The sequence below is a fragment of the Balaenoptera musculus genome, chromosome 16 (assembly GCF_009873245.2).
Source record: "Balaenoptera musculus isolate JJ_BM4_2016_0621 chromosome 16, mBalMus1.pri.v3, whole genome shotgun sequence".
Classification (NCBI taxonomy): domain Eukaryota; kingdom Metazoa; phylum Chordata; class Mammalia; order Artiodactyla; family Balaenopteridae; genus Balaenoptera; species Balaenoptera musculus.
The window spans coordinates 74,234,579-74,250,005 of NC_045800.1; the positions used below are offsets into that span (position 1 = coordinate 74,234,579).

Below are 15,427 nucleotides of genomic sequence, written 5' to 3' on the forward strand. Positions count from 1 at the left end.
GTAAAGCCATCTGGTCCTGGACTTTTGTTTGTTGAAAGTTTTTAAATCACAGTTTCAATTTCAGTACTTGTGATTGGTCTGTTCATATTTTCTATTTCTTCCTAGTTCAGTCTTGGAAGATTGTACCTTTCTTAGAATTTGTCCATTTCTTCTAGGTTGTCCATTTTATTGGCATATAGTTGCTTGTAGTAGTCTCTTATGACCCTTTGTAAGTCTGTTGTAACTTCTCCTTTTTCATTTCTAATTTTTTTTTTTAACCTTTTATTTATTTATTTATGGCTGTGTTGGGTCTTCGTTTCTGTGCGAGGGCCCTCTAGAGTTCTGGCAAGTCGGGGCCACTCCTCATCACAGTGCACGGGCCTCTCACCATCGCGGCCTCTCCCGCTGCGGAGCACAGGCTCCAGACGCGCAGGCTCAGTAATTGTGGCTCACGGGCCTAGTTGCTCCGCGGCATGTGGGATCCTCCCAGACCAGGGCTCGAACCCGTGACCTCTGCACCGGCAGGCAGGCTCCGAACCACTGTGCCACCAGGGAAACCCCTTCATTTCTAATTTTATTGATTTGAGCCCTCTCCCTTTTTTTCTTAATGAGTCTGGCTAAAAAGAAACGAAATTGAGTTATTTGTAGTGAGGTGGATGGACCTAGAGTCTGTCATACAGAGTGAAGTAAGTCAGAAAGAGAAAAACAAATACCATATGCTAACACATATGTATCAAATCTAAAAGAAAAATGGTTCTGATGAACTTAGGGGCAGGACAGGAATAAAGACACACACATAGAGAATGGACTTGAGGACACGGGGAGGGGGAAGGGTAAGCTGGTGCGAAGTAAGAGAGTAGCATTGACATATATACACTACCAAATGTAAAACAGATCGCTAGTGGGAAGCAGCCGAATAGCACAGGGAGATCAGCTCAGTGCTTTGTGACCACCTAGAAGGGTGGGATAAGGAGGGTGGGAGGGAGACGCAAGAGGGAGGGTATATGGGGATATACGTATGTATATAGCTGGTTCACATTGTTATACAGCAGAAACTATCACAACACTGTAAAGCAATTATACTCCAATAAAGATGTTTAAAAAAAATTTAAACTTGTGAAATGGTATTGTATACAATCTGTGAAAAAACTTACAGGTGGTTAATATTTTTGAATGTGTTACAGAAGGGAAGCATAACAGTTTCAGAAAAATCGCTGTCTTTGGAGAGAGCAGAGAATGAGGTGGGAAAAGTCTTCAAATGTAAGTTACATTTGATTTTTAATGGAAAAAAACTTAAGTGAAAATAATCTGAAAATGGCAAAATGTTAATAATTCTTGATTTTTGGTGGTGATATGATTCTGGATGGTGGATATTTTGTGCAGTTTTCTGCATTTTTGAATTATTTTATTATATGGATTTTTAAAAATTTGAAAAGCAGTGATGTGTAGTAGAAGCCAGAAGTGAGCAAGAGTGTTAGACTCTTTTTGTAAGCATTTTAATAACATCCTTTGAGTTTTGAAAATCTTTTTAGGGAATTTTTTTTTCAGATAAAATTTACATAAGGTAAAATTCACCATTTTAATAATTTTAAAGTGTACACTGTGACTTTTAGTATATTCTTAATGTTGTGCAACCTTCACTACTATCTAATTCCACACTTTCCATCACCTTTTTTTGCAAGGAACCAGAAGTCTCCATTAGCAGTTGCAGCTTGGGACAAATGATGAAAATATTAATATTAAGTGATTTTATATGAATTCACAGAGAGAGACCTGGGATCATTGAACTTACATGTTTAAATTGCTGTGTAATTGGAGATTTAGGGTCTTAATACTTCCCTCATAGACAAGAATAGGCCTTACCAACTTTGAGAGTTAGTAATGCCTTTTCCTGGGTGGTAACTTCACCCTCTACCCTTTGCGATTTTATCTTTTTTGTAGCACTGCCCAGAAGAGAGAAATAGAGACATGTCTTCTGCCTAAGCCTTCTATGATATTCTCTCTTGCCTTCCCAGACTGTGTTGGTAGACTTAGGAACTGCTATAGACTAAATGTTGTCTTCCCCCTCAAGGTTCATGTTTTGAAATCCTGATCCCCAATGTGATGGTATTTGGAGCTGGAGCCTTTAGGAGGTGATGAGGTCATCAGGGCAGAGCCCTCATGAATGAGATTAACGCCCTTATAAAAGAGGCTCTGGAGAGCTCCCGTGTCCCTTCCACCATGTTAGGACACAGAAGACAGCTGTCTATAAAACAGGAAGTGGGCCCTCACCAGATGCCAAATCTGCTGGCACCTTGACCTTGAACTCCCGGGCTCCAGAAATGTGAGAAATGAGTTTTTATTGTTTATAAGCCACCCAGTCTATGGTATCCTTTTATCGCCCTGGTGGACTAGGACAGGAACCCCTCTTCTGATACTTGCACTGCAGTGTGTATTGATTTCCATGATAACGATTACCCTTAGTTTTGTTATTACTTATGACGCAATCAGCTTGTCACTTGAGGAAGCTCTTGAATTCTGTGATCATATCGTTTTACCTTTGAATCCTCAAAACTTAGCATCATTTCTAGAACTTAGTAGATGTTCAAATAAATGTCATTTGAATGAATGGCTTTAATGGATGAAGTGTCTGTGACTCAGTTCAGGTCTTTGCAAGTCCAACAACAGAAGTTGGTCAGACTTCTCATTTTTGATCAACTGTTGAAGATGGGACAGTTGGCCTAAGATTTAGCATATCTCCAGTAAGCAAGCCCAAGAGAACAACTAAATGTTAAAATCCCTACCCTCCCTGCAAGGGTTAGCTTGATCAAGGGCCTTGGATTAGTGGTTGATTTCTGCAGTAAGTTGTCTCTCACGATCTTACATCAGATGTCCTTTCACATGTTTTGTTGATTTTTAGCAAAACTGAAGGAAGAATAAGAATTATTTAGAATTTTTATATATTGTCCCATAATTGCGTTCTTAATACTGAGGGACGTACAAATCCAGGCTAAGATTCTTCTGTTCGGCCCTGGAACAACTGAAAGCAGATTACTGTAGTGATTAGAAGTATGGCTTGCAATCAGATGGATTGTGCTTCAAATCTCTGCTCTGTCACTTTCTAGCCAGAAGTCCCTAGGCAAATTACTTAACTTCTCTAAGACTCGATCTTCTTATCTGCAAAGTAGGGATAATAAAAGAATGAACTTCATAAGTTTTCTTTGAGTACTAAGTGAGGTAATACACATAAGAAACAGTAAGCATATAGCCTAGCGCATAGTAAGTGTTCCCTTAATATTAGTGATTTTTATCTGGAACTTTGAGTGATAATTTTTGGTCATGGAAAGGGTCTCTGAAGAACCGCCAGGGTTGTGTGCAATGCAGGAGAGTGTAATGTGAATCAGGTCAAGGAATTCAGGATTCAAAATTCAATTTCACCTGGAAGACCTTTGGCAACTCACTTACTTGGCCTCCTTTTTCACATCTCTCACTATGTATTTTCTTTCTTTTTTCCCCTCTTTAATACAAACTTCCCTGAGAAAATAATCTGTTGATACTTGTTGACACCTTAACCAAGAATTCCTTCTTTCCACAGGAATTTGTTTTTTGGTATAGTCATTCAGTGAGTAATGATGAGCTATAGACCTACTAAAGGAATGTCACGTATCAAGACCTGATGATGAGAGAAGGGTTTTGAAGTGAGTGGAGACTTCCGGTGACTCTGGAATACTTTTATATGTATATTCTTCTTTTCTGCCTCTATATAAAGCTGGATAAGCAAAAAACAAAAAGAAAAACAAGCAAACAAACATTTCATGGTACGCTTTCTTTCTGGGTTGCTTGACAAACAAGATTAGTTTCTAAATCAGTTGAAAATCTTTTTGTTCTTTTGGTAAATTTTCAGTCTGGCAACAAGCAGAACAGGATGAAAGTCTCTTAATCTTTCTTTCCAGGCCAGCTCTGTCATCTTGTTTCTACATATCTGCTTTGTCATTGTGTATTCACATGAAAATATTTGGGCCTCTAGGACTATGGAGACATTCTGGAATGACTGTGCTCAGAGTTAGGGATCGGTCTAAGCCCTGTAGCTGATTGGAAGCCTCTGTTCCCATATCTGTAACAGTAAGAGAATGGACTAGGTGCTGAACTGCAAATAGGATTTATTTTACAGTCCTACCTTGAGTGGTTGGTAGTAGCTAACTGGGGTACTGAGTTGAGACAACGAAGATGAAACCTGACGCAGTGGGAGAGTGTTTTGTGATAAATTAGCCATAAGCATGGGATAGAGGAATGAGGGCCCTTATGCCAGAATCTTAACATCTCTAGACCACGAAATCACTAAGGTCTTTATAGTTCTAGAATCACATTAAGCTATGACTGCTTCTCTGCTTGCTGAAGATGTGAAGTGTCTGCCCTCCAAAGAGGTCAGCCACCTGCTATAATAGACTAGAATGCTATTTACATGCACTGCATGTATTATTGTCCATTTCTTTCCTAAAGAATTTGAGGTACCATAAATACTTTTTAAAAGCTAAAAAAAGAATTCAGAAAAGGTAATGGGAAATGAGAGTAAATATATGAAAAGCAGAAAGGAAATGTAAGAACCAACTATGAAGTTCGAGGTTTAATTTTAATCTCCCTAACTATTCTCTAGTACTCTTTCTTTCTAGTTAATGCCCATAGACCATGGCATAGAAAAAGGACTCATTTTGGCCTGGTGGTAATATGTGAAACTCTGGACATTTTTCATATTTTCTCGTGAAAATGTCTGGTAGAATCCTGAGATTTGTTGAGGATTCAGCATGATGGGAGAAATGCTTTTGCAGGCTTACTGAGTCAGACTTAAGCAATCAAAATGATTGTTCTATTTAAAATTCATCAACAGTAATGAGCTCTTGCGTCATTCTGCAAAGATGAGACTTGGGTCTCGTGAAGGCTTTCAAAACCTCATTGCCAAAACTGAAAGAGAAATTAAGGAAACACTCCCATTTACCATTGCAACAAAAAGAATAAAATACCTAGGAATAAGCCTACCTAAGGAGACCAAAGACCTGTATGCAGAAAACTATAAGACACTGATAAAAAATTAAAGATGATACACACAGATGAAGAGATATACCATGTTCTTGGATTGCAAGAATCAACATTGTGAAAGTGACTGTACTACCCAAAGGAATCTACAGATTCAATGCAATCCCTATCAAACTACCAATGGCATTTTTCACAGAACTAGAACAAAACAATTCACAATTTGTATGGAAACATAAAAGACCCTGAATAGCCAAAGCAGTCTTGAGAAAGAGAAATGGAACTGGAGGCATCCGGCTCCCCTACTTCAGACTGTACTACAAAGCTGCAGTCATCAAGACTGTATGGTACTCATAATTCAAAAAGACACATGCACCCCAATGTTCATTGCAGCACTATTTACAATAGCCAGGTCATGGAAGCAACCTAAATGCCCATTGACAGACGAATGGATAAAGAAGATGTGGTACATATATACAATGGAATATTACTCGGCCATAAAAAGGAACGAAATTGGGTCATTTGTAGAGACGTGTATGCATCTAGAGACTGTCATACAGAGTAAAGGAAGTCAGAAAGAGAAAAACAAATATCGTATATTAACGCATATATGTGGAACCTAGAAAAATGGTACCGAAAACCGGTTTGCACAGCAGAAATTGAGACACAGATGTAGAGAACAAACATATGGACACCAAGGGGGGAAAGCAGCGGGGGTGGTAGTGGTGGTGGTGGGATGAATTGGGAGATTGGGATTGACATGTATACACTGATGTGTATAAAATGGATGACTATATATACAATGGAATATTACTCAGCCATAAAAAGAAATGAAATGGAGGTATTTGTAATGAGGTGGATGGAGTTAGAGTCTGTCATACAGAGTGAAGTAAGTCAGAAAGAGAAAAACAAATACAGTATGCTAACACATATATACGGAATCTAAGGAAAAAAAAAAAAGGCCATGAAGAACCTAGTGGCAAGACGGGAATAAAGACACAGACCTACTAGAGAATGGACTTGAGGATATGGGGAGGGGGTGGGGTGAGATGTGACAGGGTAAGAGAGTGTCATGGACATATATACACTACCAAATGTAAAATAGATAGCTAGTGGGAAGCAGCCGCATAGCACAGGGAGATCAGCTCGGTGCTTTGTGACCACCTAGAGGGGTGGGATGGGGAGGGTGGGAGGGAGGGAGATGCAAGAGGGAAGAGAAATGGGAACATATTGTATATGTATAACTGATTCACTTTGTTATAAAGCAGAAGCTAACACACCATTGTAAGGCAATTATACTTCAATAAAGATGTTTAAAAAAAAAAAAAGGATGACTAGTAAGAACCTGCTGTATAAAAAAATAAATAAAATTCAAAAATTAAAAAAAAAAAAAGACAATATGTTACTGGCACAAAAATGGAAATATAGATCAGTGGAACAGGATAGAAAGCCCAGAGATAAACCCACGCACATATGGTCACCTTACCTTTGATAAAGGAGGCAAGAATATACAGTGGAGAAAAGACAGCGTCTTCAATAAGTGGTGCTGGGAAAACTGGACAGCTACATGTAAAAGAATGAAATTAGAGCGCTCCCGAACACCATACACAAAAATAAACTCAAAATGGATTAAACACCTAAATGTAAGTCCAGACACTGTAAAACTCTTAGAGGAAAACATAGGCAGAACACTCAATGACATAAGTCACAGCAAGATCCTTTTTGACCCACCTCCTAGAGCAATGGAAATAAAAACAAAAATAAACAAATGGGACCTAATGAAACTTCAAAGCTTTTGCACAGCAAAGGAAACCATAAACAAGATGAAAAGACAACCCTTCAGAATAAGAGAAAATATTTTCAAATGAAGCAACTGACAAAGGATTAATCTCCAAAATTTACAAGCAGCTCATGCAGCTCAATATCAAAAAAACAAACAACCCAATCCAAAAATGGGCAGAAGACCTAAATAGACATTTCTCCAAAGAAGATACACAGTTTGCCAAAAAACACATGAAAGGATGCTCAACATCACTAATCATTAGAGAAATGCAAATCAGAACTACAATGAGGTATCACCTCACACCGGTCAGAATGGCCATCATCAAAAAATCTACAAACAATAAATGCTGCAGAGGATGTGGAGAAAAGGGAACCCTCTTGCACTGTTGATGGGAATGTAAGTTGGTACAGCCACTATGGAGAACAGTATGGAGGTTCCTTAAAAAACTAAAAGTAGAACTACCATATGACCCAGCAATACCACTACTGGGTATATACCCTGAGAAAACAGTAATTCAAAAAGAGTCATGTACCACAATATTCATTGTAGCACTATTTACAATAGCCAGGACATGGAAGCAACCTAAGTGTCCATCGACAGATGAATGGATAAAGAAGATGTGGCACATATATGCAATGGAATATTACTCAGCCATGAAAAGAAACAAAACGAAATTTGAGTTATTTGTAGTAAGGTGGATAGACCTAGAGTCTGTCATACGGAGTGAATTAAGTCAGAAAGAGAAAAACAAATACTGCATGCTAACATATATATGGAATCTAAAAAAAAAATTGGTTCTGAAGAACCTAGGGGCAGGACAGGAATAAAGACGCAGACGTAGAGAATGGACTTGAGGACACAGGGAGGGGAAAGAGTAAGCTGGGACGAAGTGAGAGAGTGGCATGGACATATATACACTACCAAATGTAAAATAGATAGCTAGTGGGAAGCAGCTGCATAGCACAGGGAGATCAGCTCAGTGCTTTGTGACCACCTAGAGGGGTGGGATAGGGAGGGTGGGAGGGAGACAGAAGAGGTCAGAGATATGGGGATATATGTATACGTATAGCTGATTCACTTTGTTATACAGCAGAAAGTAACACAACATTGTAAAGCAATTATACTCCAATAAAGATGTTAAAAAAAACAAAAGAAAACAAACACCTCATTGCCATCTACAGTGCCCTTAGACGCAGTTACCCAGTGCATAGTAAATGGATCCGCACAGCCACATTGGGGCAGGGGGAATAGTCACATGTTTTAAAACTACACAGAGTTTTATGACTGGGATGATATTCTCCCTCTTCTCTTTTGCATTGAGAATATATAAAAATAATGATATTGGCATGCTTGTAAATGATATATTTCTAGAAGCTACTCTTGAGCCCTTCTGCAAGATGGATTTTCAGAGTCTTTCCTATTTCATTTATATATTTAAACAAACATTTGCTCATTTACATTAATTAGGGTTATTTCTTTCTCCAGAATGCTGTAGAATTTTTTTCCTAAGTGATTTCTGTGCTCCTACCCTCTCTTCTATTTAGTATAGTCAGGTTGCTCTTTCTTAAAAGAAAAAAAGTGGGGAAGACTTCTGGTTCTGGCTAAGAAGTAGTAATAAGAATTGAATTTATGCCCTTGCCTGAAACAACAAAAAAAAAATCAGAGTAAGTTAAGAAATGATTTTCAAGTTATTAGATATCAGGCAATGAAAGATAGTGATCTCAAAGAGATGGCAAACAAATGAGGGAACCCCAGGATTGCCAAAATTTGTTGCTTTGAGGGAGTTTCCGGACCGTTGCACACTGAGGAGAAACACAGGCAGAGGCTGCAAAACTCTGGAGTTGAGATGGAACTGAGAATCTAGAGAAACCAAGGCACTTACATTTGGTAGACAGAATACTGGAGAGGAGAGGTCTGCAAAGAGAGAGTTCTCTCTAGATTGGCAGAGGGTCTTCCTCAAGTATTCAGCCAAATAATGATCAGGGCATACATGTGCAGAAACTGTTTTGAGTCTAGGAAAAGAAATACTCAAAAAGATTAGAGACAACAGCACTCAGATCACAAAATGGGGCCAGGACCAGCAGGATAAACTAGGGAATAGGACTAGATCCATCCCCTACCGGAGAGGAAAAACTCATAATTCATGAACCATTGGATTGAATACTGAGAATAGTCTTGCTTCAGTAGTGGAAAATAATTAGACCTAGGCAAAACACTGCTCAGGTGTTGCCTGATAAATCTTGTAAGCAATGGCAGAAAGGATCAAACTATTTCCAAATTACTTAACTGTGTCCCAGAACAAAACCCCAAAATCGTTATAGGAATACAAAAATATCCAGCACCCAACAAGGTAAAACACAGTATCTTGCATCCAATCAAAAATTGCCAGGCATGAAAAGAAACAAGAAAACCTATAACAAGGAGAAAAACTAATCAGCCAAAACTGACCCAGAACTGACAGAGATATTAAAATTAACTGACAAGGACATTGGAAAATCATTATACTATATTTCATATGTTCAAAAAGCCAGAGGAAAAATTAAACGTTCTAAATAGAGAGATAAAGATATAAAAAAAGACCCATGTCAAACTTCTAGAGACAAAAAAACAGAAAAATAAATCCTAGAAATAAAACCTAGATGAAAAAAACATTAATAGGGTTATTACAGATTAAACAGTGTGGAAGTTTAATGAACTTGAAGACATAGCAATAGATATCCAAAATGAAACAGAGAGAAAAAAAGACTAAAAAATTACAAAGACAGGAAAAATCAGTACACTGTGGTACAACTTCAAGTGACTTAATATATGCATAATGGGAGTTCGCAGGAAGGTAGGAACCAGAAAAAGATAAAGAAATGGTGAACGAAAAATTTTCAAATTTATGAAAACTATAAACCTTCACAAAGTTCAAAAACCCCAAGAATAAGAAATGGAAAGAATACTACCCAAAGGTACATCCTAACCAAATTGCCCAAATACTGGTGATAATGAGAAAATTTTATAAGCAGTCAGAGAAAAGTGTTACATTATATACAGAGGAATGCAGATAAGGATGATAGCAGCTTTCTTGTCAAAAACAATGCCAGTGGAAACACAGCGAAGCACGATTTTAAATTTCTGAAAGAGCAAAAGAACTCTGTCCATCTTGAATACCATACCCAGTGAAAATATCTTTCCAAAAAGAAATGTTACATAAAGGCTTTTTCCAATATCCAAAAACTGAAATAATTCATAAGCAGTAATCTTGTACTACAAGAAATGTTTTAAGAAACCCTTCAGGTCAAAGAAAAATGATACCAACTAGAAATTTGGATCTACACAAAGGCAATAAACGTTTGTATTTTATTATTTAAATATCTTTAAAAGATAATTGCATAAGTAAAAATAATAACAGTGGAATGTGGGATTTATAAGATACATAGAAGTAAAACGTATGACTGTAATAGCACACAGACTAATAGGGAGGAAATGGAAGTAAAACTGTTATGAGGTCCTTATAAAATCATTTGAAATGATATTTATTACTTGAAGATAAACTGTGGTAAGTTAAACATGTATACTATAAATCCTAAAGAATCCCTTAAAATAACAGAACAAAGAATAAGAATTGTTAGCAAATAAGCTAACAAAGGAGATAAAATGGAATCATAGAAAATACCCAGCTTATCCAAAAGAAGGCAGAAAAAGAGGAAAAGGGGAACAAAAAGCATATAGGACAAAGAGAAATTAAATAGGAGGTTGATTTAAATCTTGCCATGTTAATGATGTAAATGATGTATAAATTATCTAAATACCTCAATTACAAGGCAGAGATTATCATATTGAATAAAAATCTGAGACCCAAGTGTATGATGCATACCAAAAACCTACTTGAAATATAAAGACACAAATAAGTTAAAAGTAAAAAAAAGTATGGAAAAAGATATGCCATACTCACACTATCATTTCATAATGATAAATGGATCACACATTGCTGGTGGAAATGTTAAATGCAACAGTCCCTTTGGAATACAGCTTGGAAGTTCTTTATAAAGTTAAACATATACCTGCCATATGACCCAGCCATTTCACTCCTTGGTGTTTATTTATCCAAGAGAAATGAAAATATATGTCCATATAAAGACTTGTATACAGATGTCCATAACAGCTGTATTTGTAACAGCCCCAAACTGTCATCAACCCAGATGTCCATCAATAGGTCAATGGAAAAATAAAATATATTATATCCATACAGTGAAATACTATTTAGCAATAAAAGGAGTGAATTCTTGATGCATGCAACAGTATGGATGAATCTCAAAATAAGTGCTCAGCTTAAGACACCAGACAAAAAAAAGAATACAAACTACTATGTAATTCTATTTATATAAAATTCTAGTAAATGCAAACTAATGTATAGTGACAGAAAGCAGATCACTGGCTGCCAGGTGGGTGAGCAGGACGGGGTGTTGTGGGGAAGGGTGGGAGAGATGACAAAGGGGCAAAAGGGGTCTTTTGAGAGTGCTGTACATGTTCAGTATCTTTAGTGTAGTGATGGATTCATAGGTCATATTTAACATGTGGACAATGTCATATGTCAAAACTTAGGAGATTGTACACTTTAAATATGTGCAGTTTATGGTACATCAATAAAACTCTCTGTACATCAATAAATACCTCAATAAAGCTGTTCAGAAACAGCTGGAATACAATAGTATGCACAGAAGTTTTCACCTCAGGGTGATGAGGATGCAAATATTTTACCAGTTTCTCCTATCCACTTTACACATTAAACGTTAGCATTTTATTTTATCAGCAGAACAGCTAACTTGATAACTGTCTCAGAAACAGACAGATGCTGACTAGGAGCCTTGATTGGACTCCTATTAACTGAATATATTATCTAAAATAATCACTATCAACTTGGCTTTAAGTGTCTTCTGGTACAATTATAATTTTTCATCAATTTAAACAAACTTATGATAACCTCACTCAGAATCTCCTAATCCACCAAAGAAGATATTCAGACTCTCCTTGTGGCACAATTGTAAACGAGACACAGACTCACAGAGCTTGAAAGAGCCTCAGTACTATCTGCTTTACTTTTACAGAGAAAGCAATTGAGGGTCAAAGGAAATGAGTGACCATTTTGAAGTCATACAACTAATTGAGATTAGAACTGGTGTGTCCTGATTCCCTGAGTAGGAGTTCAGTATTTCAAAACTCAGAGGACTTTAATATAGAAGCCATGCAATAAATATTTGTTAAATTCAGAATGAATATCCCAGATTGAACTGGTAACCTTACACTCTCCTATTTTAAAATACACTGAATTATTAGAAAAGGAAAACCAAACTGGTACCAAAATCTAAACCTCCCACCTTTCTACATGAACAAGTTTCCCTTTTTGGAAAGGGACGCAGTAGGAAGAGAATACATTGCCCTTATCTCTTTTCATCCTGTCGTTTCTGCTCTGTTATATTTAGGGCATGGCCCTTTTATTTGGGTTTATGGAAAAAATGGCCCAGTACAAACTCTCCCATTGTTTTCACCCCCTTTCCTATGTTTTCTTAATTTTGCGTTGCACTTGATTTCTGTCTGTATTTAGGTTTTTATTAAATTTCTGGTAATAACCTTTCCAGGGGTTCTGGAAACATTCATTTAGTCTTCTCAAATTCTAAGCTATTCAAGGAATAACCTGTGCATAAGCACAGAAGAAAGAGAAAGAAAGAATAAAATAGGACTAGCACATAGCCACTGACCCATCAGAATGGGCGGGGAGAAAATCTATGCTTGTGTGTTAAAACAAGTATCAATAGTTAAGAGGCCACAGTAAACAGACGCAGCACAGTCATGGTTCTTACCCTGGATGCACACACAGAAAATTCCTCAGCTCTTATTCTTACTACTCCACTGTTGTTTTGTATGACTACCCCATAAACTTAGTCTAAGGAGAAAATGCTAATTCTTTGTGGCCCCATTTGAGTCTAAAATGTGATCTTCTGATATTTTCTGTATGTAGTTCCCCAAAATTGTGACAGCATACATGGAGAATGAGAAATAGAAGTGATAAAACAAGGCTAATCTTGAAGGAAGTTTAATTGAAGGGTAATACCATATATTCTGCAAAACAATTGGAGCACAGTTTACAATTACCATATAGTGGTTCTCAAACTCTGGGGTACATAAAAGTCACCGGGTATTCCCTGGCCTTTCTCCCAGAAATTCTGACTTAGTAGGTCGGGAATGGAGCCCTACAATTTCCACTTTTTAACAAGTTTTACAAGTGACTTTGTTGCACGTGGACTTATGTTGGTAAAAATTGTTCAACCTCTTTCTTTTTTGGTTTCTAGCCAAACTTTGTTTAAAATTCGAGCTCCGCAACTCACTAGCTAGAAGTCCTTAGAAAAGTCACATGACCTTTCTGGATCTTGACTTTAAGAATAATTCAGTGTTTTTTCGGGGATTAATGAAATAATATATGTAAAGTGCCTGGTACATTGTAGACGTTTAACTAATGTTCATTTCTTTCCCCAAACACATATCATGTTCCTTCTTAATCTGAGCCTAAACTAGAATGTGCTTCTCCTTTAATTCTTAACCTGAGTGTAAACAACTCCACTGTTTCAGATCATTAAAAAATCACATACCTCAACTCAAATGACCAGTTTCCAGTCCCAGAAGCATTTTTGCTGTGTTTGAGTGACTAAGGCATGACAGAACATTAATGCATGCATATAATTAGCCATGCTACAAAAGCCAGCTGATATAAGATTTTGAAACTTACTCGAGTGAAAAAAATGTCATTACTAACCCAAACTTATCACCATGCTTTGGGTGCTATTTTGCAAACTGAGAAAAATTGCTTTAAGGATGAATAAGAAGGTATAGAGCATGTCTGCTCACAGACAGGTGTTCAAGATAAATCCTTGTCCATTTTTTTTCAAAATGCGTTCTAGTTCCTCAGCCTCTTGTATCCGTATTCATCCAAAGACCTTAGATCCAGCAAGGTGCTTTGACACATCCAAGAGTTAAACACAAGCCCATTGCACACCCAGGCGGCCTGGAAGAACGTTTTTCATAATGAGAATTATGTTTGGGCCAATAGCCAATAATGGCAAGGAAAAGCTCAGCAGCCCAGAGGAACACACAGAACGCAGCCCTCTGAGGTTGATGAAATCCTCTCTCCTTATTCATCAGGGCTGGATCAATGCCAACAGAGGTTAATAACAAAATTTGTCCAGGGCTCTTCCAGACAGAACCCCAGTCCTAAGGCTCTTCCTCCATCCTACCAATCCCACCAAAGTCTTGCTAGGCCATATGCTTAAAAAGCCAATCCCCTCCTTCAGCACTGCTCCACGAACACTGAGGAAAACATGCCAAGCTTGTACTTATGCTAAAAGGGCTAGAAATACAAACTTGTGTTTTAAATGTTTAATTTTTAAATCAAAATCATATAGGTGCAAAGTTTTAAAAGTCAAATAGTGCTAGCAGCTTACACTAAAACAAACCAAGCAAACAAATAGCTGCTCCTCCACCCCTAGCAACATCAACCCCATTTTCCAAAGGCAGCTACTTTCAAGTATCTTATCTGTTTCTTATGGTATTTATGTCCATGTTTTTAAGAATTAACTTTAGGTTAATGTAATTATATAAATATAATTCACTGCTGTGCCGAGTCATGATATTATTTTCTTTCTCTGAACATAATTTTGGCTTTTCCTAGAGTTATTTATTGCCTCTTTTAAAAGAATTCACTTGGTTTTCTTTGTGTTTACACTTAACGTCTTTTTACATCCTCTAGCACCCAGCATTTCAATAGAATTGCTCACAAATGCAACCTGTCATATACTTTATTTCCATTTTTTTCTAGACTTTCCTTCTAGAGTCAATTTGGGCCTCCTGTTTCAATTTGAACTGGTTTCCTGAAAGGGAAACTTCACAGCTCTTATCCTTTGTCATTCCACTGGGTTGAATCCTGTAACCAGGGTATATGTCTTCGTTTTTGTTTTACTTTTTTCTTTTGGTGGAGGAGACTAACTCATTTTTTTAATTAAAAAATTTTTATTTTTTATACAATTTTGAGATTTACTTTGCATTTACAGTTATTTCAAAATATTGGCATCTTCCCCGTGTTATACAATACATCCTTGAGCCTATCTTATACCCAATAGTTTATTCCTCCCACTCTCCCACCCCTGTATTGCCCTACCCCACCTTCCCCACTGGTAACCACTAGTTTATTCTCTACATCTGTGAGTCTGCTGCTTTTTTGTTATATTCACTAGCTTGTTGTATTTTTTAGATTCCACATATAAGTGGTATTATACAGTATTTTTCTTTCTCTTATTTCACTTAGCATAATGCCCTCCAAGTTCATCCATGTTGCTGCAAATGGCAGAATTTCGTTCTTTTTAATGGCTGAGTAGTATTCCATTGTGTGTGTGTGTGTGTGTGTGTGTGTGTGTGTGTGTGTGTGTGTGTGTATGTATATACACACACCACATCTTCTTTATCCATTCATCTGTTGATGAATACTTAGGTTGTTTCCATATCTTGGCAACTGTAAATAATGCTACTATGAACATTGGGGCTCATGTATCTTTTCAAGTTAGTGTTTTGGGGTTTTTTTTGGATATATACTCAGGAGAAGGATTGCTGGGTCATATGGTAGTT

The 15,427-nt window shown here is 37.2% G+C and overlaps 1 long non-coding RNA gene across 1 annotated transcript in view; it reads left to right on the top strand.

Annotated features, from left to right (window-relative positions):
• Nucleotides 1-15,427, top strand: part of LOC118882442 — a 418,725-nt gene that overhangs the window by 75,355 nt on the left and 327,943 nt on the right. The window contains exon 2 of the long non-coding RNA XR_005016769.1: nucleotides 1,164-1,239. This is a non-coding gene — a long non-coding RNA (uncharacterized LOC118882442). The remainder of the gene's footprint in view (nucleotides 1-1,163; nucleotides 1,240-15,427) is intronic.